General features: G+C 38.5%; 1 long non-coding RNA gene across 1 annotated transcript; it reads left to right on the top strand.

Annotated features, from left to right (window-relative positions):
• Positions 1–7,729: 7,729 nt before the first annotated feature.
• On the top strand, positions 7,730–24,932 carry LOC131564883 (uncharacterized). The gene is made up of 4 exons (XR_009275419.1): positions 7,730–7,780; positions 10,630–10,682; positions 23,343–23,401; positions 24,698–24,932. It is a non-coding gene; the product is annotated as an uncharacterized LOC131564883 (long non-coding RNA).
• The last annotated feature ends 2,388 nt before the right edge of the window (positions 24,933–27,320 follow it).

Genomic DNA, 27,320 nt, shown 5'->3' with positions numbered 1-27,320 from the left:
CAATGCAGTGGTCAGGACAAAAGGTGGGAAATAAGTTCTTTGAGGCAAAATTTTCCTAGAAGATATTGTTGAACTATTTCTTTTCAAAAATGTGGTAGCACGAGTATTCACTGTGCAATTTAAATAAGCTGAACTGCAGATAAAGCAGCAAGGTTCTAAACAGATCAAATTTGCAAGTGGGTTTCAATGTATTTTATGCCTTGGGAATCCCAAGCTACCAAACAGCCTGATATGCTAATACTGTGCAGCAATTGTTTTTCCTATTTTAGTGTTTCCACACTCAGTACATTGCCAACTAACTTCTGGCATGTGAAGAAAAAAGTGAATTTGTCACTAAAGACTGAAACTTGTCCCTAAATTCTAAATGTAACTGCAGGCAGGTTGAACTGGATATTGTACAATGCATCCTCCACTGATTAATTTGTCTAATCTAATTCTGTCTGATCTGGTACCTGACTGATTTAACACTGCAGGCCTGAGTTAATAAAGTCTTCAGGGAATTGGACACTGGGCTGGTTTTAACCAGTCTTATTTGGAGGAGTAAAAGGGGACAATGTGTGTCTTTATACATTGGGACCTTGGTAATAAGTTGCAGTAGTCCATGTTTCTACTGTTAGCATTAATGTAGTTAGTTTTGGTATTATTAGAAGAGCAATTAACACCTGCAGATATGATCAGAGATACTATCAGAGAGGAGGAATGCAATTTCACACTGAAAAGCTTAGACTTTTATTTCTGAAACAAAAACTGGGTACACACCATAGTTGTGGCATTCTGTTTCTAAATGTGACTTAACTCATTATAAAACTGTAATTACTCTAAATAATGTTTACATTAAATCTCAGTGGGAGTAAACATAAACTCAGTGTAAGGGAAACTCCCAGGATACTCCCTGGGACAGGGTGATCCAGGCAGATCTGCTCTCAAATCCTATGTTTGAGAGGTTGTAGCAGCAACAACACTGCAGTAAACAGTTGTAACCTTGGATAAAGACCATGAATGACCATGGCTGTGAAAACGTCTAGGAAATATTGTCTCAGATCTGAAGTGACATTCACATGTGAACACTTCATGTGTGGAAATCCCTTGTGTGTTCATTCTGAGTATTCCAGCATTAAAATGTGAATACAAGTAACACAGTGATGAGTAAGGGGAAGACCTGGCAGTGGTGACTGGCTGGATGCAGACACACTACATGCAAATTCTCACTGTTGGTGGTATGTTTTGGCAAGTAACATGTAATTGCTTTTAGACAACTGAGAAGCTGATAGCACATGTATCACTTACCACCACCGTGTAGAAAGAAGTGTGGTGGAAAGCTGAGAGCAGTAATTGAGCCTTTGATTTCTGTCCCTCTTTCTGTGTGGAATTTCATATTTCACTGGGGATCCCTGACATGCTGTTCCTGACCAGGGATGTACTTTGATGCACAAGCTGTGGTTGGGATCACCAGTTGCAGTCAGGCACTATGCAGATGGGATTTGTCCCCTGTGCAGGGCCCTTGTGAAATACTGAAGTCCTGTTTGAAGAAGTCTAGACAAACAAAATTATGGGGATCGAGGAAAAAAGTCATGGGTCAAATAGAGGGGGAGATGTTTTAATTTCGTCTCTCAGATAAATGGGACTCTTCACTATTTCTAGTTAACATCTCCAGTATTATTTCTGGAAGTAACGTTAAATGACTCCTTGCTGCATATTGTGAGGTGTCATGGAGAAAAGAGATTTATCACCATCCATGGGCTTAAAAATTTGGATGCACTAATGTGTTCCCCTGTAGTCCAGGAGACAAACAACTTGTTCTTTTCTAGGCTGAAACTTTTTTGTGTTACAGCTCAAATTTTGGCTTGGTGTTGGATTTTGTTTGATTGTTTGGTTTGTTTGGGGGTTTTTTGTTTGTTTAAAAATAGTGAAGTCTGTTTCGAATAATTTTTCCAAATGGTTTGAGGATAAATAGCACCAATACTTCCTGATAAAATTGCACCCTCTCACTTTTTGGTCTCAGCTGAGACAGAAAACTGCCGAAAACCAAGGAGGAAACCTCCAAGACGTAAAACTGTTGCCTCTTCCAGTGCGACAAATAATTACAGAGTGCTGATTGTCCAGCTAAACCCCTGAAGCTCTGGCCCCTGTGCCCTTGATAAGGTAAGCCTACAGGCTGTATATAATGCCCTGGGCTAATACCAGTGTGGAGGTGTGGGGACTAAGCTGCTTAGGGCACGCTCTGGCTTTTGTTCTGCGCCGGGGTCGCCTCCGGAGCCGTGGGCTGTGACAGCTCTGGGGACTCTGCAGGGCTGATCTGCAGCAGCGCACAGCTCCCAGGGTCTCTGTGTGTCTGTGGGATTTGTTTTCATTGCTTTATACCCTAAACTTGTAGCACAGCCCTCCCAAAAACACCCAAACATATCTTCACTGTGAATTGGCACCGATTATTTCCTTTTGTATTTATTTATCTATTTTAGGAACGACTCAATTTCATTTTTCCCTTCAGTTTAGGTTGTCTATCTGCTAGAAATATTGTCTGATATTGTCTTCCCTTTATCATGGTCAAAAGAGTGTTGCCCAAACTCTGTCTCATCCTCTTGAAAATGTCTGAATAGGCTTTTCATGTAGACATTTAGGTTTGCTTCAGAAAAAAACCAAAAAACAGCCCTAAGTGAAATTAAGCATTTAGTAGGACTTTTTATGATGATTCAAAAGAGCTACTAGACATAAAAAATAAATTACAAGTAATGAAACATGGCACAACAGCTTTTCTTAATGTATTCATCTGCTACTTATGTAATATTGCTATGCAGAGTCAGTATTTGACAGATCTCCACAGAGGAAAAAAGGCCCCCAAAACACTTCCACAGCAAATAAAAAGGTTCACAAGAAAAAATAAAATATTGCTCCCATTGACCACTAGGTGATAGCCTTGCTCAATTTATTCATTTTATCAAGGTCATTTATATAAGGATTAAAAATGTTTCACACTGAAGCTCTTAAAGAATTGGATTCATGAAAAATAAATCTTTTCTTTCCTGAACACCAAACCCAACTTTACTGTTTTCCTGGTTTATAAATATTTATGAGTCATAACACAACCTTTTTCATTGCTATATTGGATTTATTTTGCTATGATGACTCCCCAACAAACACAAAACAGTGCACACTAAATGCACATATACTCATCTTATTAGTCTGCCTCAATGACACCAGTGCAATTAAAACTGTTGGGTTTTGGTGTAGACTCAAGTGTTGACATTTTAAGTTTGATTTTTTTCATTATTAGTCTTCATAACCAAGGAGTCTAAAATATTTTCCTGATGTTGCTGACTTCATCTGTTATTTAAAGATGTATTTTTTAACAAAATAATTCCCAATCTTTTTTATATATCAAGACACTGAGACACAAAAGTATTTTGATTTTGTGAAAGGATTTTCTCAAATCAGGCTAGAAAAACCCAAAATATAACCTAGTTAATAATTGAAGCATTGAGTCTTCAAAATATTGAAATTCTTTCTGGAGAATTTATTAAGACTTCTCAAGACGTGACCAGCAATAGCCTTTGCAGCTTTATTAAGTTAAGAAATTTCCAACATTATAGTATGAGTCAAAACCAGTAACTTTGAAGGTATTTTCTTTGATCCAGTAATACATTAATATGTTTGGTACTATTTTATTAATTCTTACAATATTGTATCTCTATCTTCATATTTTTGAGGAGTAATAAAGACACTGTGATGATTTCTTTTCTAGAATAAGAAAAGGGTAAATACCTGTGAATGAATCCTTTGAATTGCCTTCAGTACTGCTGTAGTGTCTCTGAGTCTTTGCTTGGATGTGCTGACAGTCTGACATTGAAAAGTAGCTCTCCACATTGCCTGCCCTTACTTTCATGCCAGAAATCTTTATCAAAGATGAATATAGAATAAACCAATTCTATGGAAATATTATGCATACCACTGTAGTGCTAGAAGTGGAAGCAGGACTCCAGAGAACATGCTGAAATCCATATTCTATGAAAATGTGTCTTTGAAAATTTGCATTGTTCAGGTTTCATTTATTTGTAAATCATCTACTGAATGCTCACACCAGGATCTTCTTAGCTTTGCCAGAACTCCACTTTTGTAAAATCATTTCACATTCTTTCCTGTGAAGCTCTGGGCATTTAGGGCCGAGGAACTGGGTGGAATTTTTGGAAGAATTGTCATGATCCAGATGATCCATTAATGATATCTGCATCCCTGTTCCAGTCCTGGCAGCAGTTACTCTTCCTTCTCCTACCAGTCTGTTCCAAAAGACAACCAAATCTGCTTTGAAGTTAACTTTTATTTTTGCCTTGTGCTAGGAGTGCTCATGGCTGATGCATTGACAAATGGATGTTGAAATCAGGGAAAGTTGTCTTACCTGGCCTTGATGAGAATGCAGAATACTTTGCCTTACTTTGGGGAACTGACTTCACTGAGACCAAGATTCAAAAGACACTTAATCCTGTCTGCCTGTGGTCTGTAGTATGTTTTCCTGACTCCTAATCTTATTTAGAATTAGGAAGAAAGAAGAGTTATCATGGTTAAAAAATCCAAAGGAAATCAAAACAAAACCCAAAACCAACCCTAAAACAAAACATCCTGTTAATTGTATTCCAGAGGAAATGAGATTTAAAGTGTAGTTCATGAGGTCATTTCCTTTAGACATAGTCAGGTCCTTCTGTCAAAGCCATTCCCTTTTGTCAGGAATGGCCATCCCAAAGCAGAGCTGTATTTGTGACACTCATCCTCCCCTGCCATTGCTTCCATTGCCTCATTGTCCATAATAGTTCACTCCATTTCAAAAAGAGAGTACAGCAGATTGATGGGACTCAGAACTTCTGGGAGGAGACGCTGGAACTGGCTGTGTCCAGACATGGAACAAATTGGGAACAAGAGCTGATGAATTTGAATTAATTGAGAGAGTCAGAGAGGGGGCTCAAAGGAAACAAAGAGCACTGTCAATTTTTGTCTTTGAAGAATGTTAGTCTGATGTAAAAGCCATCTACAACCCATCAATGTGTGCAGACTTCAGCCAGGAGAAAATATGAGAAAGCAAAACCAACAAAATGTAAGGAAGAAGGCAAAATGTTGCTGCGGCTCCTTGTGAGGACTCAGGAGAAGTGAACATGTGCAGCCCTGGATGGTGAGGCACTCTGTGATGAGCAGCTGGAAGAACGCTAAGTGGCATCTGCAGTTATGATACATTCCCATGTACCACATGCTTTTAGAATAGAGCTCATTCAGATATAGCCTGATGACTGATCTCAAACTTGACCTTTCTCTTTTTTTTTTTTTTTTTCTTTTTAACATTTTCCTTCCATTTCCTACTGCTTACCTCAAACCCAGCAGGCACTGGAGAGTATTGAGTAATGCTGTGTCAGTAAAACTGCTGAACCTTGGGCCAGTGCTGTGATTTCTCATGTTTAGCTGGCTGAAATTTCATTTTCTAGTATTACTGGATGGTTAACTTTACTAGGTTTTGTATTTGTGTCTGTAATAGGCATTTTGTTTTTAATGAGGGGGAAAGAAATCCATGCTGCTACTTACAGGGCAGGTTTGAGCTCAGATGGGGAGATACCAGGAGTTTTACGGTCATCCTTCATAATTGCATTTGTAGAACACTCATGAGAATGAATGAGCTTTTGGTACTTCCTGTACAAGTCATATTTCCACGCATTTTTCCTGGTCCCATGCTACTGTCAGCTGTACTTATTCTTTTAGTTATTAGGAAGAAAAGACTAATAAATTATATCCTAGTAGAGAAACAGGGCTCAAATCCAAGCCTAATTTAGAATTCATCAAGATTTTGACTGGAAGTGTTCTGTAGCCATGCAATAACTATTTGTGTAATAAATTTTAAAAATATCCTACAAATGACTGACTTAATGGCAGCAGTAAGTACAGAAAGGCAGCAGGTAGTAAGGGTGGCATGGTGAATTAGTATTACTCAAGATGTTAAAATTGTTAGGGGTTTGGAGTACAATATATGGGGACACACTGGAAGAGCTGGGTCTCTTCTAAGGAAAGACTTTAGGGAGGATCCCATTGCTGTTTGCAATTACTCAAAAGGGTTTTATAGAGAAGATGAAGACTCCTGGAGGGGTGTAGCAAAAGGGCTGAGGAGAACAGATATAAGCTAGAACAAGAGAAATTGCTCTTGAATGTGAGGGGAGAGGGCAGATCCCAAAGTGATGGGAGCCAGCCACTGGAGCTAAGAAAAAAGTTTGTGTTCAGACGTTCAGAACTCTGCTGGATATACAGTAATGTAGTCTTGCCTTGGCTTAAACTTGAGGCAGTGGGGCAGTGCTGGGGTCCACGTGGGGCTGCACTCCCACTGCTGCTCCTTGCACTGCCCAAACACAGCCATCGGCAGTGCCAGCCCCACTTCTCTGCTGTGTGTCCAAGGAAAACTGAAAGTGTTCATCTTCCTGCAGGGCTTATCTGAGGGGCAGGAAATTTGTATGGATCCTGTGAGAAGTGAGTTGATATTTTGGAATTAGGTAAATCAGCTTAGAAGAGGCCAGCCACCTTCAGAAGAGATGGTGTGGCTTTTAGAACTCCTTTGTTAGAAAAAATTAATGACTGTAATGCTCCTTATATCAAAATTTTCATTTTCTGGTGTGTGCCATGCTTTATTTTTATGTGTGTATCACTTTAATTTAGATTCTAATTACAGTATACATGCAGCATTAGAAATCTGAAGCTACCAAGAGTTTCAGATTTTCTCAGTTCTCTGAGTACATTCCACCCCACTGAAGCTGCACAGAAGCTTTCCTGTCATTTTCAACTCTAATACAAACAAAAGTAATTTCTCTGCTTCAACAGATTTAAAAAATAATTATACTGCACTTGAATAAAGTAATCTATTTCTTTTAACTAGTGTGTCAAAAGATGTTCTGATCTTTTGTGTTATCCACATCCACCAAATGTCTGACATGTGTCCAAAAGAATCTTAAAGAACAAAACTGCTTTTTAGAGACTGAATTCCTTTTTCAAAGATAGAGTACTCATTTAGGGAAAGACATACCACACTTAACCTAATCTTTTGAACTGCCATCCTTATCTTAATATTGCTTAAGTCATGAATGTAATGTAGGATGCTTATGATTGAAGCATATATGTATGAGTTTCTGGAGGATTTGATATCTTCTCCTTGAATGATTCAAATTATTTGCCTTTATACTGGGACCATGAAAACAATGTTGAATTTAACAGTAAATTAGTGAAGTATAGACACTCTCATCTTTTTGGGAGAGTTTTTGTCTGAAAATTGAGATATGAATGATACATCAGGTAACAGCTCCTTTGTAATTTTTGTACTCTCACAGTGCACTAAGGCTGCATTTTCATAACTGATTCAGCTAGGGCTTTATATTTCTTAATTTGTGAAGATTTGTAAAAGCTATAAAAACTTTTTACCCCAAATGTTTGCAAATAAATAGAATATCGTAAAGCTTTCACAGCTTTGCCCCTTTCATAGAATTGGCTAAAAAATCCACTACTGCTGGTACCAGGTTGTAGGGGGATAGAATATAAGAAAATAAAGATAGTGTAGAAAGTAGTCTTACCCCTAAGGAGGTGCAGCTGGGCCAATTATCAAAGATCAGGAACAGGCCTGGCTTTAACAGGCCACAGCTGTGAGCAGTGAGAAGAAGAGGCTATAACAGAGTGGGGTGGCTGGGTGAGAGGGGAACTGGAGTCAGTGGCTGCTTTGTGAAGAAGAAAGAGTCAGTGCTCTGAGGAACTGTCCATGAGAAACATCAAGAAGGTATGGAACTTTTGTGATAAGGAGACAGCAGTATGGAACCCTTGCAATAAGATGGTAATAAAATGTAGAGTTGTTCTGAACTCTACAGAGGCTACATGGGACAGAAAGAGCTAGAGGTTCTACAGTTTGCATTTAGGAGCATGAATTGAGCCTGTGTCAGTAGTGGAACCGAAAAAATATTACCTTTGAAATTTCTTTTATGGGCTCAGAAGCACTGTTTCCAGGGCAGAAACATTTTTGACTTTGAATTTCAGTGAAGGGTTTGTGCTGTAAATTCCTATACTCTGGCGTCTTGATTTCTGCAGTGATAACAAACACCAGCTGCTCTCACAAACTGAAAGGACACTTCATTTCCTCACTGCATACACCTTCCCTGTTGTATAATCATGCAATGTAATGGATAGCACCACTGGTTGCTTAATGCCATTGTATATGAAATTAAGGTGATTGTGAAGTGGTAAATGTGTCACTGTTTCTGTTCCGTGCAGTGTAATGTAGCACTGGGACATGCAAAGGCTCTACAACAGAAGCAATGTCAACAACTATAATAGCCCCATCTATCTTAATCCTAAATTTCATCTTTTTGTATCCAGGAGAAAGGCACTCACAAGAGATCAGTGACTGTGTTTCTTTTGTTTAATCAGTAGCGATGGCTTGAATCAGGAAAGAGAATTAATAGAAATCCGATGTGAAAGCCTAACAGGTGGTTGGAGTGAGAGCCTGTGAGTTCTGGCACACATCCAAGTGACTTGCACAAAGGTGTGAAAAGGGGCAAATTAGTGATAGAAGATGGACTTTAGGAATCCCCAGTTACTGACTGAAAAAAATGTAGCTGACATCTGTTAGTCGTTTCTCTATAGAAAAGATAAGAATTGCTCTGCTGTTATTATGTGGAAGAAAGTGAGCACTTGCCATTAAGCAGAAGCTTTCACGTGTGGCTTGTCACAAGCTGACAGCAGCCACGTGTCCTGATCGAGTTAGTGCATTCACTTGGGTAAGAAAGGGCTGTAGCATGAGAAGAATTGGCTGCTGCTGCAGGAGGAAATGTGGACACAAAGGTCTCGTTCCTGCCTTACCTGAGGGAGCAGAGAACAGCCCCAGCATCAGGAGGGCAGCGTTTGAACCCTGCCAGAATGCTCCATTAATGCGTGTGACTGCTTCATTAAACAAGTTGGCGTGACAAAACAAATGTGCCATCCCACAATGAGAGCTGCTACCTGCTGATGGACACAGAGGCAAAAGGGCAATTTCTGATGGGTATAAAATAGCCTCATGCCTCAGCCTCCTGCTAGTGCAACTAGTGGGCAAAATATGGGAAAATTCTGCTGCCATTAGTCATGTGCTCAAACCCACCAATGTCACAGTCATGTTTTATGAAAAATCCTATCCTCAGGATTTTTTCTTCTGAGAAGCTGAGAGACTCAGGAACAAAATGTAAACAATGGTTATCTGCTGCTGTGGAATGCAACAGGTGGATCTGTGATTGATCTTATGTGGTTGTTTCTAATTAGTGGCCAATCACAGTCAGCTGGCTCAGACTCTCAAACACAAGCTTTTGTTATCATTGTTTTTCTTGCTTGCGAGCTTTCTAATGAAATCCTTTCTTCTATTCTTTTAGTGCAGTTTTAATATATATCATAAAATAATAAACCAGCCTTCTGAAATGTGTAGTCAAGATTCTCATCTCTTCCCTCTTCCTGGGGCCCATATGAACACCACCACACACCAGCACACCTTGCCAATCACTTGATTTTTCCACAGGATTTCCTCATTGCAGTAATGCAGCCTCTGCTGAGTTTTGGGGTGTCCCTGGTGGGCTGCAATGGGTCTGGATAGCTCAGTCCTGCTCGGCACAGCCTGTCCCAGTTCCCAAGCAGCTCCCAGCATTTGGCCACCTTAGCAACCTTGGCTGATATCAGCTCCCGTGGTTATCAGCTCACTTTGTGATTTCAGCTCTTTGCTTGCTAGGTGCTGAGGCAGGGAGAGAGAGGAGAAGGCTGGGTGAGGTTCCACAGGGATGTCTTTATTGAACCTTCTGTGAAGGTCTCAGGGACGGCTCTTCTGCCGAGATGGGCAAAAGCAGAGTTTTTATAGGATATAGGGGTTTTAGGAATTGTCCAATAGTAAGAGTCAAAAGGAAAGTGACCTGTGCTCTTACAGAGAGATAAGCAAGAGTCTGAGAGTGGGAAAAGTTACTTGGGTCCAGCCATCATGACTCGGCATTTCCTATCTTGGGCTGCGGACGGCCATGGAGGCCTGGCAGGCCTCAGGCCTGCTACGTTGCAGATTGACGGAAAAAGTGTTAAACCCCCCCATTTATTGCACAGTCACTCAAACTGCTAGAACCAGGCCCACAAACTCTAACCTGCATTAACGTGGAATAAAGTGTTTTAAACTAACCATTTGGGTTTAGAAAATTATTAGAAATTCTTGTCGTGCTTACTTAGGCCCAGTGATTTCCACTTCCCGCTTAGTTCTACTCACCTAAAATCTCTGACATAAAGAATATGTTTTTATATCATCTTATGTCTTTCTAGTAGTATCACAAAATCCTCTCTGTCCACAGCTGGAATCCTAGAGATTCTGTAGTAGAAATAGTAAATAAGCAGGTATAATAGCTGCTCTGCACTTGTAAAAATGTCTGTCTTAACATGAGCTTGCTGAAAAAGCCTTTTCCAGAATAAGACTGTTATTAAAAAGAATATTATGTTATATTGTTATAACTAAGAATACTTATTCCTGAATGAATCCATATTAATGCTGCATAAACAATCTAAAACATTTCTGTTTTGACAGGGAATTTTCAAGCTGCCTTTTCCTGACATAATTTTCATTTTATATTCTTTCAGGAGAAAACTTAGCTGGTTCTCATCAGAGTACATCAAATACAACACTCCTTCTGGTAAGAATATCTGATTATTTAAGTTGTATTATAAAATGTAGCTCTCTGCAATCTGACACATTCAGCTGTTTTTCATTTTCAGTAACTGCATTTAACAGTTCCATCTTCCTTTCAGCAGCGCTTTAATTCTTTTTATTACTTTGTTACTATCTCCTCTGCTTTCTGAATTTATTCTGCAACTTCATGAACAATGCTGTAAATCTTCCTGCAGTCAGTATTTCAGACAGTCAGAGTCAGCATGTGGTGTGTGAAATCCAGGCATTCTAAGATCTACTTTTATTTATCCTCTTGTGTTTCTGCTCATTTTGTGAAGGTTTTGGCATCGTTAGTGATGCCAAAATTGAGCATGTTGCCCTAGAAAGACAAATATAATAATATTTTTTCCTGTGGAAAAGGAGAATGTTCAGGAGACACCTAACTGACTCCACTGTGTTTTGCCTTTCAAAGAACACACTACAGGGATTTTTTGTCAATGTCCCATCCTTTCTCTTTGGAGGACCATGCTATGTTCCTCCATCACTGTTTTTTTTGCATCCAAATTTACTATTTTTTACTGGTTCTTTTTAAATAAAAATTATGCTCTTTTTTATGCTATATTTGGGAAGGTTTTGAGAGCACTGCTTATGTAGCTCTGTCTTATTTTGCCTTCTGTGATTTTGGATAATAACCTTCACATCATGGTTTATAATACTTAGTCCTGATGCTGCAGCATTTTTTTTCCTGCCAATGAACTGAGGAGGGGAGGAAGCTGCTGCTTCAAATAGTTTAAAACAGTATAAAGGAAAATATTGTAGGTCATCTCTTCTTTGGACTATTCTATGTTTATAAATGGAGTGCTGAACTTGTGGCAGTCCCAGGGGATCTGGAGGCCCAGACATAAGAATTTCATATGTGCAACTCTACAGAAAGGAAGGAATTCTTAAATCTATACCTTTAGAGAGTTGTGCTTGCAAAGGTGAACTATCCCTTCCTAAATGCATGCCTTCATATTTCAGTGTAAATTATTTCTGCATGGTGTGTGAACTCATTTCATGTTTAAATGAATGCCAAACAAATAACAAAACCAAATGAATACAAGCTTCTGAAAACTGTCATCCCTTCAAACTTACTCTGAACTGTAGAAAAGTTTGGAATTTGACAGTGATTCTGTTACAGTGCAGATATTTGTAAGAGATACCATGTTACTGCTGAAATGAAAGTGCTGCAAGAGAAATACATCAAGAGGATTAATAGACAAAATGCTTGATGTCAAAATGCAGAGTTTTTTAGTTTGTTAGATCCATGGAAACCCTTTTCCTCTGTTAAGAAATAGAAAAATTGAATGCTGACCCTAAAGAGACTCAGTCACTTCAGCTGTGTAAGTGGGAGGGTCCAGCTTTTTCATCTTTTGTTTGCTGGTGATAACAGAAGTTCTATTTCTATTTAATTTGGCAGTCTAGGAGAAAGGATTTTCTTTTCATTGTTTTACATTTTCAATGAATGTGTGTGATGACTTGAGTTGCTGAATGCTATTTTTATGCCTAGTTCCTATTAAATCAGACAATTTATTCAGAAAAACCAATTCCATCGTGTCATAACTGGTACTGCAATCTGTCCTGTTGTCTGTGGGCATGACCTCCTGAAGTCCTTCCAATCTCAATTATTCCCTGATTCTCTAATTCATATCAAAGTCCAGTTCTGTGAGCCTAATTTTCAATTATTCGTTTGCCATCAACCCTTCCACTCTGAGCTGTGCTGTCTGCAGTCCTTTTTTGACTTCTATTGTATACCAAATATGACCATCTTTTCTCATAGCAGAAGAAGTGCTTTTAAAAGTATTTATATTTTTATTTTATTTTAAATAATCTGCAGAGGAACTAATGAATCTAGAATTAATGAATATAGTTCAGCATTCAGATTGATTGAACTTAAACTGACTTTTTTTGCTGTTCCAAAATATCTCTCATGATTTATTTTAACAAAACTTTGTCACCTTTCTTCTTGTGTAAAGTCAGTAGTCCAGGAAAACTTGTGTTTTCTCCTGCCTTGAGTAACAGATTTGTGTTTACATTTATAAATTTAACCCAGAAATAGTTTTTTATCCTTGTGGTTAGTCACACTATCATTCATCTCATGATCTCCTATTAGAAACAATTAATTGATTAAGCTGCAAGATATAACAATACTTAAATATGTAGGAATTTCTTCCTTCAATATGTAAGAATTTCTTACTTAAATAATGTAAGAAATGTAAGAAATATACAATAGTCACTTGCCACTGCACTAATGTGCAGTCACCTCTGGAATAAGAAGTTGACACTTCACCTGTGTGCTTTCAGAGGGTCAGTGCATGCAGGTGAAGTTTCATTCAGAATTCAGGGAATGTAATTATTTTAATAATTAATTTTACTTTGATTGGCATTTGGCCAGTATGCTTAGTCAAATAATACTTCTAAAAATAAAAAGAACAAGTGGGGAAAGTTTTGTTATTCCCAAGTGTTGTGATTTTCTGCCTTGGAATAAAAGTATCACTAAGCAAAACAAAATTCAAAACAACAAACCCACTCCTTGAAACAATTCAAAGCAAACTGTGAAACTTGGAGACTGGACTATGATGAAATGACAAAGTGTCCCCTGCTAAGTGATGGATGCATCTCTGCATTACTGAAGTATTGATTTGAGATCTTTCCAACATTGACTGGAATTAGGTCACAGTATTTGACAGAACTTTTGCTCAAGACACACGATAAACTTGGATGCCTTGGATATTTCAGATATGTTAAGTTGATATCAGCAGGTGACACTTTATACCACTGTGATTTAAATCCCTCACAAATCGTTTGGCATCAGCAGGAAAGAGAAGTAAGTGGAATTATTAATAGGATATTGAATGAGCAAACACCTGTTTGTCCAGATGTTTGTTTAAATAGATATGTTCACCCTGTCACTGTATAAAACTATTAATGATTGTGTTTACAGTCATAAAATCAGTATTTCCTAAATTTGAAATATATCAATTTTAAAGATTCCAAGGGCAGAATTAAGGAAAAAAAAAGATAATTTTAGTAGTAGCTAATATTTGTATTTAAAATGTTAATCTTTTAAAGCATCAGGATTGGTGCAACACTATTCAGCTGAAATCCGTTAATGAAATAACATTTCCAGTTCAGTCCATTTTCCAGAAATTCCTTGGTTTTGTAGGCTTAGTTTTGCTGTTAACCTCAAGGAAAGTTAAACCAGTCCTGACAAATACAATCATTGTGGCTTCCTGGGGCAGGATACCTTGTGCGGGGTAATAAATAAATGTGTTCAGCAGTGGATGCGAGGTGTTCTGCCTGCTCTGCAGTTCCTGGGGCATTTTAAAAGTAGGAAGAAGGAAAGAACCTCATCATGAAAGAATTTTCAGGCATTTAGAAGCAGGTAAATTCCAAGTATGATTTATGTAAAGGTATAGGCGAGTCTTTCTTAAACTGCTCCATGTGATGCTCAGGTGTTGTTTAATACTTTGTTGCTTTAATCACACAGAAAATAATTCTTGATTCCTTCCTTTCAGAAAAGCTGGCATCAGCCCAGTTCTTCTAGGATAAGGCCAGAAGTAAAACACAGCTGCAATGTTTGTCTGTTTATTTTTGTGAGCCAAATTATCCCAACTGCCCTCAATTTGGGGTCCTGTGCTTTAACCAGGAGGAGAGCAAGTGATGCAGGTCATAGTTATGGAAATAATTTTGGGTTTATGCTATTAACATTTTGAGCATTTTTAAGAAGTATCTTTTTGTGCCAAGCAGATGGAAAGGTTTATAAAGCATGAAGGATGGTGCAATGGAATAGGGCTTGAATTTCTAGAATTCAATCTCTTGAAAATCCCATCCTGAAAACACTGACACGATTTCGTGGTTTTTATGTAAAATGCAGGATTTTTACGAATGGCTAACTTTCTTACAAGTACTTCCTTATAAAAGATACTAATAACTTTAAAGGAACAATTAAAATTGTGGGAAGAAGTTCTAGTGAGTGAGGACCACTTGCTTTAATCCTTGAGAAATAATAAGGAAATGAGCTAACACCATTTACCATCAGAGTCCTGTCAGAGCCAAACAAAGGAGGGCTGAGAAAGATGTGATAATGGCTCAGGAAGGGTTGGATCACACTTTCTCTGGCCAACACCAGCAATTATCAGTCAGGTGCTGTTTGTTTTCACTTCAATTAACTGCACTATTACTGAGCTACAAGAACTGCAGACCAAATAGGCAACACGTTTGCTGGCATTTGCCTTGAGAACCGGCCTGTTTCCATAGCTGTTCTTGTGTGGAAATTAGAGTGCTTTTATGATAATACCGCTTTTATTTCCTCCATCCTCCCTTCCCCCCCGCTGCTTTTACTTTAGCTTAATGAAACTCAGAGCATTTCTTTGGAAGAAAGCTTGTTCCATAGGAGTGGTTTGGTTGGTTGGGTTTGGGTTTTTTGTCCCTGTGCTTTCCTTCCCAGCTACTCTTCTAATCCATTTTCTCTCTTGTTTTCTCCAGGAGATTAAATTCGTAATCCTCTCTTTGCAGCATCACCAAATAATAGCATCATGCACACACACAGAGCAGCCCATCTTGCTGAGCTTTTTATTTCTCCAAGAGCATTCATATGGCTTGTGGCTCCTCCTTAGGGGAAAGCAATATGGGCCAAAGTGAAGCACTCATTCAGTTTGTGTGTGGTACAGATATTTATAAAATATTTTTAAAAACCCCAAACAAACAAGAGGAAAGTCCGAAGTTTGCATTAAACCTCTCATACCTCAGCTGTTGCCAGAAGCCAAAGGAGGCAAGGCCATTGTTCTCAGAATAAAAAGTTGAACAATTGAACAATTTCATTGTTTGGCTTCATGATCTTACAAATCCAACACGTGAAGATTAAGGTCAGGACTTTGGATCCACCTCGAACAGGCAAATGCCTGCTGGGTACTCCAAGGCACAGGGGCTCAGATTGTAGAAGAATTTTGATATTGGTCCAAGCTTGATAGTGGAACAGTGTGATATCTCCCATTATTGGGGATTGCTCCACTAGGATATTAATTTTTAAAATCTTAGAACTTTTTTTTTGACTTCAGCATCAATTACATTTTGTATCCACAAATGCACTGGATTATCTTTCATACCTAAGCAATTAGTTGAGAAAAGAAAAAAGTACCTCTGTAAAATGAAATAAAAAGAAAAGCAAAGATGAGTTGTTAAAAGAAATACCATTACAGATGTTGCTTCGCTGTTCAACTTTGAATTATCTGTTAATTTTCTACTGAACATAAAAAAGTCATAAGAGAGAGCAATATTTCATGTGAGAGATAAACCTTAATAGGATTATGAGTTTAATAGCAAAAGTAATAAAATTTACCTTCTCAAAATGCAGAAGGAATTATTACAATTTCCCCTTTATCTTGAAATTATAAGTGGGGCAGGGTGGTAATGGGGAAGTAGATGTAGAATTTGTTTTTTTAGTGAGTTGCAGAGCAGGTGAAAAAGAATAGGCTTGGTTGTTTGGGGATTGAACATTGAAGCTAATAATGGTAATAATGTTCTTGTCTTTTTGATCCATAAACTGAAATTGCAGCGATAACTAGTGCTTGGACAAAGCAGTATTTTTTGAAACAAAAATCCAGGAAAATATTTTTTCAGTTCATGTAAGAAACAAAAGCTTCTAGAAAAAGAGAATTTAATGAGAAGTGATTTTGTTTTTAAGAAAATTATTATTTCAGTTTGGCATTTGAATGCAAATAGTTCTTTTTCAATGAATTTAAAGTTAAAATGTCACTTCATTTTGATTTGGTGGCTAAAAAAAACAAATTGACATTTCAAAATTAAATAAAAATATCATTTTGAATCAATGTTAATATGAAAGGTCACTTGGTTTTCATAGCCAAAAAAATCCTTCTGGAGCAGAATATTTCGTAGTTAAGCAAGAATTAGTTTTTTTTCAGAATGTCTTATAGAAAAAATATAATTTATTTTATATGCATGAGCATCAGCTCTCATTCACACTACTTGCATGAGAAATATGTTGTCTGGCTGTACCAAAGCTATACTTTGTTTGAATTTCATATCTCTGCTGTGTTAGAAATACTTCCCAACTCTCTGCAGCTGGAGCTTGGTTAGAAATGTGGAAATGGGCTTTCCACCTGTGAGCCTGGGCAGGCTGCTGCACCTTCCCATGGCCTGCGGGTGCTCCTGGGAATGCCCTTCCGTCCTCTCCTGGGTTGGGATGCCAGAGCTGAGAGCAGCTGCCCCAGGGCTGGTGGTGCCTGCATGGCAGGGGAGCTCCTGTGCTGCCATTTAGGGCTTGAACACGGGCTGGGGAGAGACTGGGGTCCCTCTCCTAACCTCAGTCCTGTAGGAGCTGTTGGACTTTGTGGGCACAGCGCTTCATCCCTCAGCTGTGGAACATGCAGATAAGGATAAGATGATACTCAGTTGTAGAAGAGTTCAAAAATATTGGCTTGTTCCTTTTATTGTTTTTCTTGTTTCCTTTCCCAAATGAGGGAGTCTCGTGCTGTGCTTTGCAGTGTACTCCTGCTTGTTCTACAGGAATGTTTACCATTTTTCTCAGCTTTTGCAAGCAATTAGTGAAGATGCAATTTTGTGCTTAATGAGCAGCTGAGCACTGAACCTTGAAAGAAAAAAAAATGCTTCCCCTCTCCAAATAGTAATTAATCTTTCAAGTTAAAATACTGTAACCCAAGCATCCAATTTTAAACACTCTGACTCTCAAATACTTTTCAAATGGTCAGATCGTTCATTTTCTTTCAAGGGCTCACAGAAGGCAGCACAGAATAAAGAAGCAAACTTGTAAGGTTTTCCTGCTTGTTTGGTTGTGTACGCTTCCTTTGGTATCCACAGTGCCCAAAGGTTTTTCAGATGAAGGTGCTGTTAGTGCAGCTGGAGACTGAGCAGCTCTTCCCCTTCCCTGCCTGCCGTAGAACCTCTTTGCCTGGTGCAGGTTTCCTTCTGGTTTCCCCTCGGGCTGGGACTGCTCCCTGCTGCAGGGAGGAATATCCAGCCTGTGGAGCCCCTGCCTGCAGCTGGGACCAAGCTGGGCCGGGGAGCAGCTGCTACTGGGCCTTGGTGCCTCCAGTTTTATAATTTCCAGAAACTGGGAAAGCTGCTGCACCTCCTTCTCTGGGGTGAAGCAAGTATTAACGGGCAGTAGAGCCGGTAGGATCTTAAAACCTCTTGTGTCTGTTTCTAGTTAAGTAAAATTGATATTTGATGGAAGCTTGTTGCACAATTTGTTTTTTTTTTTTTTTCAAACTAGCTAATGAAAGAAGATAGATATTGCTGTACTTTGATGTTTGCACTTGAAAAGAGAGAAAAGCTAAGTTTGTAAGATTTTTGTTCAAGGTCTTTTGGTTTCTCTAAAAGCTTCTGAATACTTACTCTTTAGCCTAGCTTGATTGTCTCTGAACTCAAACTGTACAAAGCCAGAAGGAAAAATAGGTGTAGATAAATCAAATTGGATGATAATTTTCATTCCTATTGTGGCACTTTCAGAGAAAACAGCCACAGCCACATGGGTGCTTTCAGACTGGCAGCTTTGCCAGTAAACAAAGGTGTAGGTGAACCAGATCTTTGATACTTGAATCTAGGAAAGGATTGTCTGTAATGTTAGAATTAATCTCCAAGAGAAAACCACAACCCAGATATAGTGAACGTGTGTTTCAACAGAGAAACTAGACAAAAGAAATCTTCCAGAGTGCCCACCCACCCTGTTTAGAGAAACAGCAGCTGGTGCTCCTGCCTGCTGCTCACTGTGGTGCATGGACCCAGCAGAGCAGAGGAAATCCCTGCCCTGAAGTGCTTGCAAGGGAGAGGCAGGAGCTCAGTGAGACCTGCGGTGTGGTAGGAAGTGTGCAGGCTCTCATGGGTACAGAGCATGGAGCTCATTTGGATATTGCGGCTTTTGGCATGTGGGCTCTGAGAAATATTCACTGTTCTCTCAAGGTTTGGTTTTCATTAGTGTCTCCAAAGAAGGAAAAATGGCTTTTCAATTTTATTAAATTGAAGGCACTGCTATTAGTGATGTCAGCAGCTGAAAAAGTAGAGAAAAGATGTGATTATGGCATGTAGTAATTCATCACTGACATTGATGTAACTTTTTGCAAAACTGTAAACATTGTGAGGCTGACATAGGTGCACAGGATCTTGTTTTGTTCTTGTTTTTTTCAACCTTAGTGCAAAAATATGGCTGGGTTTTATTCTTGCTTTGCTGGAAATGCTGAGAGCGAGTAATGTGGGTTCCCATGCTGTTATGTAGGGACATTTCAGTTTACTTTCAACAAGTTTGTTCTAGCAGGCAGTTAATTATAATCAAGGGAAGTCAAAAACATGCTAATATCTTTCATAGTTTCATAGTGATAATATTACAATGAACATGGTATCCACAGATTTCCAACTACGTGCAATGAAATAAATCTGATATTCTCTTCCTATGGTTTTCCTGTTAAGAATGAAAATACACCATAAGATTAAACTAGACAGGGAGAGATATCAGTAGGATCTTGGAGCTGTTCTGATTAACAGCTGAGCACTTCCAAGTCATAAATAAATAAAATAAAAATATACATTCAGCTTGTCAGCCTCTGGGCAAAACTGCCTTTGGTTGTTGCAGCCCTCTAGGTAGCATTACTATAAAGTGTTAGCAGAAATGCAAAGGGGAAAATACTTCAGTATTTTTCCTTCTTTTTTTTTTTTTTCCTTTCTTTCACACTTAAATTTTGCATTCATTTCAGGGCTGTGTTTGAACAAGCCAGAGGGCTAGGATGTGGATGCAATGTTAATATGTTGTGTGTGTATACACATGTGTATGAGGATGTGCCTCATATATCTACACAAATGCTTTTGTTTGGGGAACCTGTACACAGAATAATGTGCTCAAGTAGGGCAAGCCCTTTTTCCTAGTCTCTTTTTTGTTTATTGACACCTTCTTCAAACAGTATATGTATAAAAATATTTATGAAGATAATGCATTTGTAAGTAAGATAGTGTAATTTTTAAAATGTATTTTACTGGCTATTACATTATGCTGTAATAGATTCTCTCAGTGCTATCTAATCTTAGAACTGTACCATGCAGTGAAACCTCCATGAATTATTAATTCCTAAAAGGGTCATATCAGAGAATATTTTCAATGGGATGGTTCAAAATAAAAGTGCAGCACCGGGCAGAAAAGTGACTGGTTAAATGGGAGAAAAACTCTTAGTTGGCATAAAGACTATATTGTATTGTGTTATTTTTGCCTTTTTTAGGAGTAGCGTGTATGCATGTTCTGCCCTGAAAGGCTTGGGGTTTTCTACTTTTTTCTTTTTTTGCTCTTTTAACTTCTCTGTGTTGCAGGATCTGAGTGTACTTTCTATTTCAGTCTGTATTGTCAACTGACTTCTAATCAAAAAGTAATAGCAAAGTCAAAGAGAGGAGGCTAGTGACTTTCTTGGTAGAAAGAAAGGGGCCTAATATTATCCTGAGTATCAACATTTTTATTATGAAAAACATCAAGTGTTGTTATGGAGCCCTCCATGATTACACAGTCTCTATTCTATTCGGGCATGAGGGGCAGAGAGGCTGCTTCCTTCTAGAAAATATCCATAACATTTTTTCAAATGGCTCATGAGCAAGGGATGTGCCATTGACCTTGCTCTGCTGCTGAGGCGGGTTTGAGAACGTGGTGCTGCCATTCCCAGTCTGGGCTGGCTCTGCTCTCAAGGCAGCATTGAGATGTCCATGGCTTTCCCCTCCTGAAATGGATGGGATGGGCTCACAGGAGGCAGTGCTCCAGCTCTCAGAAAGGAGCTGCTCTGACAGTCAGCTGGAGAGATTAATTTACATCTTTAACTGACGAGGCTCTTTGTGAAGTGAACATCTGACCATAGCTTCAGATTTATGAGATCTTATTCCATGTTGTATGTAATGCACCGACTGCAGTCAGGTGAAAAATTCATCTGTGACTTCCTCTGGGTTGTTTCCATCCCATCTGTACAGCCCAGTGAGATCCTTCTGAAGGTGTTTGCTTTGAATTTCTTATGTCTTTATCAACTAGAATTGTTTCAAGGTTTTTAGTTTATTGCTAAGGGGAGGTTTTATACTAAAAGGATGTCTCATTTGATCTCTTACTGTAATCTGTGAACACAGACCCACAGTAGAGAGACAGCAAAATAAATAACAAAATGTCCATATGGTTTAGTGGCTTTGCTTGAATCTTGGTGGAGAGAAACCAAAAGTCTTTTTTGTGATGAACAACTCTATCCTTGTAATGTATGGCCATATGCTTTCAAGGGATGCCATGTATGTCTTTCAACACAGGAACATGGCAAAACCAGTTGGAAAGAACTCTGTTCACCCACATTATTTTCATGAGTTATTTTTTCTGAGTAAAATTATGCCTACTCTGAAAGTTACGTCTTCAAAAGGAAAACCTCTGAAAAGGAGATAACAAAGTGACTGCAAAGCCACTGGAAGATTCTGTCCTACATGCAGATTGGCTGCACTCGATGTAGATAAGAAGGATATTTCAGTCACATAAACAGATGGAACAGGAGTGACACTTCTGGTCACCTCTACAGACTCGTGTTTGACACTGGCAAACAGAAGTGGGTTAGAACCCTCATGCAAATGCACAAATAGATCTGCAGCTTCTCACATTGACCTGCAGTGATAACAAACAGATGTTTTTGGCTTAATGTTCGCTTCTGAGGATTAATACCATAGGTTTAGGTAATACATTCATGCTGGCAAAAATAATAAACGTGATTAAAAGGCCTCCTTCAATGAGACTTGTCCCTGCCCAGTGAGTTCATGTTGAAGCTTTATTGACAACTTGACCTTGAAAATAAAAGATAATGGTCCTTTCTGACACTTCATTTTCCTATCACTTTATTAGCTGAGGGAATCTGGCACAGAAACATTAACTAGACATAATTAATTTGCATTGATGACATCAATCAACCTCTATTTAACTAATATAATCAAGTGCTGTAATTTGTTTCCAAATATGATGAAAGACATGGCACTCTGTGTCCAATGACAAAAGGAAGAAACACAGTGTGAATGTTATGACAGAAACTTTGCCTACACTATGTGGAGGTCTAAAATAGAGAGTTGGAACAAAATAGCCATTATTTTACATTTGGATATGCTTCTTTTTACCTTAGATGGCAGACAGAACACAGCACATTCAAAACCAGCAGTCTGCTTTCATTTGGGCAGGTTGTAGATTTTCATTGGGAAGGTGGTAAGTGCTGCTTGTAGTTACAACTTTTCAAATGGGAAAGAAATTCTTTTTTTTTCTTCAGGTGGGAAGGCATATTTTTAGCAATTTAGTGGTAGCAAAAATCTTACTCCCATGACACCTCCTTTCTGTCCACTGCTATAACTTTTTTCCCTGTTACTATGTGAAGAATAATGCAGAATGTAACTGCTTTGAAAATAAAAGAATGGTTGTGCCATCAATTGCATGGTGGGTAAAAAGATGGAGGGAGCAGGAGGGCAAACAAATGTGACTTCAAGTAAGACAAAATGTAAGGAAAGCAGGCTAAAGAGAGGTCTGCATCAACATCTGATTAACATAGATGACAGATCTTCAATAGTGATGGGAGTATCTTATTGCTGTGGTTGTGTTAGCTCCTCCTAAGGGGTCAAACTCCTGTAAACAGAAGATGCAAATGCACCTATAATTAGCTAAATGTCTTGCATAGTGATGAAAGACAGCAGGTATCTTATGAAATGATCTGTAGATAGACATTATCATAGAAAACAGTTGTCCACAAAACTTTGTGCTGTGTAGCTTTCTCTGCCTGACAAAATCTTGAGTAGAAATACAAGGAAGAGGATAGACTTTTTCAAAAGATAGGATTTCTTCTGTAGAGAAATTCTAAATAATAATGAGACTTAAATATTTCTGTAAAAAATCTTCCATGCAGCTTGTGGTTGAACTAAGTTTTTTTTTGTTTCTTTTTTTTGATTTCCATGAAAAATACTCATCTGTAACTCCAACTAAATACAGAAAGTCATTTATTCTCCCGATTTCAGACACAAATGGGTCAAAACAAGTCAGCACAAAATAGCCACCAGTGTCAGGAAAAGCTGGAACACAAGGTATTTTGTCGACATGTAACAAATGTAGAGACAACACAAATTTTTTACTTTTTCTTTATAATACTTCTATAAGAAATACACATTTGTATGAAAGAAGTGTCTCAGATAAGTAGATATTTCGATAGAAGCAAAAGTTTCTCCATAGATAAAATAGTTTAGGCTCTGTTCACATTTCTTTTCTGATTCTAAACCTTGTTTTAAAATTTCATTCAGAAACTCATGGTCAAAGTGTGGAATCTTTTTTTGTCTCAAAAGAAATACTATAGCAATATGAATCTTAAAGTAATTGAAGGGAATTGATCACAGAAGCTCTGTGATCCTGATCACTGGTGTTTGGTAACTTGCCCTGGATTGACATAAGTGGTATTAGAGCTCTCCTACTTCGGTATAATTACATTATCGCTGATCAGATTTAGTTCTCTGGCTTGCTCTGCTTTGATCTCGCCTCTCTCATTCTGTTCTATCCAGCTCTTCTTTTTTACGTTCCTTGTTTATATCCTTGTTTATATCCATTATATCCTTATCTAATATTTTACAATGGCTCTTTTTCATTGCTCAGGTTCTTGTGGTTTTTCCTGCTGGCCAGTGAATTAGAAAGCAGTCTGTTTATATAAGCAGGTGAGCTGCACATTCCTTTATCAGGAGTGCTGTATCTAACACATTGGAGTTGGAGACCAGGGGTTATTGAAGTTAATAGAAGTCTGCTCTAACAGCCTCTTTCTAATAATTGATTTGATTTGGAGAGATGTTGTTTGTTCATATAATTGATCTCCCTTTTTTTTTTCTACATGTACTTAGTCTAGTTTCCTGTGTTCATTAGCAACAAACTTGCATCTCTATGCTTGTGATCTGGATAATAGATGCTTGCAACATGTGATGGTTCTGTCACCATTTGGGGCCAGAAAGAAAACCAGGTGCTCGTATCATAGTGGAGTTCTTCTGCAGAGTGGGTTGAAATCTTTCTGTTCCAATATTCAAAACCCTCAGCTTGGTAAATTTGAAGTTATGCCATCATTTATCCAGTACAGTAGCAAAGAAACAGTTTACTAATTTGCAGTAGAGAAATGAAAAGAAGGAAGCATAACCTCTAGCTGATACAATAAATGAATCATTTATCCAGGGCACAATAAGCACTTAGCTGTTTCCATTCCTGCTTCTTTTACTGAATTATTTTCCTTCATTTTCTGTCTATTTCTGAATGCTGTTCATATAAAGGGAAAAAGGTCTCTATCTCCCAACTTTATTTCCTCATTGTTATTCATTGGTCCAAAGAAGCTGAGATGGGCATCTCAGTTTATTTAATCAATAGCTCTCTGCAAGGGAGGTTAGGAATCATCTCTGTGTATCAGAACTGATATGTAGCAATGCCCGTCAGAAGAGATTAGTAGGTCCATGTCGAGGTGGAAGCAGCAGGGTAAAATGAAATCTGAAACTGGGTTAAGTAATTGGGTTCTTGTTCAATAAAAGTGCTTGTTTGTGTGTTGTAATGAAAGATCTTTGGTGCTATGGACGTCTGAATCCAAATATCCTCCGGATTTTCTGACGGATAAAGTGATAAGGGTGAAAGGGATTTAATTTAGGACTGCTGAAAAACTTTAAAGAGATTAGAAATTTGTAAATGTGCTCTCTCTCCTCCTTATCATGGTGGCTTTTGTGTCTTACCAGAGCCCAGCTGGGTAAGGAGAGGAACCCAAGGTCAGGGTTCTGGCTTGGGGTGGGGCTGCTCCTTTCCAATGCCCATTTGAGGTGCAAGTGCAGAAAAGATAATGAAGAAATTTTTGACTTTGTTTGGGTTCCCTTATTTTGGACTAAGCAGGATGACTCAATATTTTATTTTTCCAAATTCATGATCAATAGCGTTTGCAATTTTATTGAAGTATTTATTTTTTTTATTTTTATTTTGCTTCATTGTAGGATTGTTTTCAAGGCTTGATTGCCATCAGATCTCTGGTAACTCCACATGCCATGTTTCTTAAAGCTTAGACATTCTTTTTGTCATGTTTTATTCAGGTGTGGTGATTTTCTCTGACTGCAAAATTATGTTTCTGTGAAACTACTCTAGAAAGTTCTCCGGATTAATTTTTTATATAGAAAAAAATAACAAACATGTAAGAATAGAATGCTGAGAAAATGGATAATGAAATCTTGCCTACCTTTGAGACATTGCTATCTCTGAATCTTTTTTTCTGTGTCTGAACAGAACTACAACATCCAGCTTGGAGCCAAGTTTTGTCTTGATCACAATTTTCTATAAGGGTTAATTTTCTTTTTGCATTACTATATCAGCTTTGGAAAAGATATCAAACTCTGTGAAAATAGACTGGTTTGGTTTGTTTTCTCATTTTTTTTTTCTCAAAGTTGATTTAATGTACTTGTTTTGCCACAAATTCAGAAGAGTTAAAAGACAGAGTAAGACCAAAGGTTTCTAGAATTAAAATGTTGTGTGAAAGCAGCTGTCCTTGGAAAACTCTGCATTTACAGGCACATGTGTGCACATGTATAAGGAGAAAAGGCCACATGCTTGAAGGAATTTAAATGTGAAGCACTTCCCTTGACTTGTTTATGCCAGTGCTTATTTTACAATGTTGCTAACCTCAGGCATCCTGACATTGCTTGTACCTCTTGTCCGTGCCATCCTCTTCCCTTTGTTCCCTGAGATTACAGGGATGCATTAGGGATGCTTTGTTTTCCTGGCTTTTGCTACAATTCTAAAGAAGTAAATAGAAATCTTTTGTGCTCTTTTGTTCTGAGGATTGCTATAGCAAACACTTCCACAACTGTATTATAAAAAAATAAGATTTGGAATGAACATCAGAGTTGGTAGCCTGTGGCAGCTCAGATGATCTGAAATGCTCAAAGAAACCTTTCCTTGTAGTGGGGAGTTTTTTTCAAAATGTCTTGCTCCTTAGGTATTTTCAGTGAGAATCATATTTTACTTCTAGTTAAAAAACAAAATGAAAACAAGACAAAAAACCCCAAAACAATGAACTTTTACTTTCCATCATGTACTGGAGAATCCTCTGCAAAAGGTAACATACCCTGCCTTGTGATTGCCGTATTGCATCTATGCATTTGTCCACAAGGTCATTGTAGTGAGACAGTAATGGATTTAATCAAATTTGAAGATAGATAAGTTATTAAATGTTTACAGTTTCTGCAAACAATAATATCATCTGATCAGATCTTAAAATCTGACATCTTTCATTTTATGAATCAAGATTTGTCTGGGTTTCTTCACATTTCAGTCTCCATGCAGGTGTTACAGAACAGCCAGAAGAAATGGTCTCAAAGTCAGAAACTTTTCTTTGGCTTGTGAGGTCGGGGTGGCTGCACAGCTCATTAATTTCCACTGATATTGACACCAGGTGCTCCACTTCAGGAACTGTGTAACTTTTGCCTTTGCCTGCAAGTGTAAAAGGATATTTTCAATATTTATTTCCTGTCTGCTAACATGAAACTCTACCTCTCAGAGGACAAGTCTGAGTCAGATGATCAGACTGTCTCTGCTTATCTCCATTTGGAGCTGCAGGAGAGGATATAATTGATGTCCCTGTGATAGATGAGGGGAGCTCCCCTGCTGCCCCAGCTCATGCCAAGGCTATTTCCTACCAGCCTGGCAGTCAGTTTGGGGATGATCTTCTCCTTTTTGTAAGTGATGCCAAAGGACAATCCTTCCCTGTGGTAGTGTTTGCAGGGGTCTTAGGATGAGGGAAGAGACAAGAATGTCGACTCCATGTTTCTGAAGGCTTGATTTATTATTTTATTATATATATTATATTAAAACTATACTAAAAGAATAGAAGAAAGGATTTCATCAGAAGGCTGGCTAACAATAGAAAAAGAAAGAATAATAAATCCTGTGACTGACCAAGACAGTCTGGACAGCTGGACTGTGATTGGCCATTAATTAGAAACAACCACAGATGCACCTGTTGCATCCCACAGCAGCAGATAATCAATGTTTACATTTTGTTCCTGAGGCCTCGCAGCTTCTCAGGAGGAAAAATCCTAAGGAAAGGATTTTTCATAAAACATGTCTGTGACGCTTCCCCTTCCAGCTGGTCACAGCCAGGGGCATGCCTGCTCCAGTGGTGCCCTTTTTGTCACTTGGGGAGGGGTGCAAACAGAAATTGTCACTCACACTCACAAAGGAAAAAAGGGGTCCTAAGTAACAGCCTGGCTGCTGGAGCTAAGGGATTCCTGACCCCAAAGGAGGGTGAAAAGTGTTTTTTCCCCCTGCCTTGACATGCTCTTTAATTGGTACCTTGTATCTGAGTGTTTAAACCTTGATCACGTTTTTAGCTTCTACCCCCAAAGTCCGGTCCCTGCTCCCCCAGCAGAGCAGCCAGACCTCACAGGGGGAATGCTTCCCTTGGGCCCTCTGCCATGTCCTCTTTCCTTGTTCTGACAGTGCCTCCTGGTAACTTGTGTGCTTGATAAATGATGGTTCTTACAGCAACATCTCTATTAAATGCCTTTTTTATTTTTGTAGTGTGTACTAATTGTATCGGGTAGTGATGGCATGCATGACGAGCTA

The sequence above is a fragment of the Ammospiza caudacuta genome, chromosome 16 (assembly GCF_027887145.1).
Source record: "Ammospiza caudacuta isolate bAmmCau1 chromosome 16, bAmmCau1.pri, whole genome shotgun sequence".
Lineage (NCBI taxonomy): Eukaryota > Metazoa > Chordata > Aves > Passeriformes > Passerellidae > Ammospiza > Ammospiza caudacuta.
Note: the sequence above shows the minus strand (reverse complement) of the source record. Positions and strands in the feature narration are given on the sequence as shown.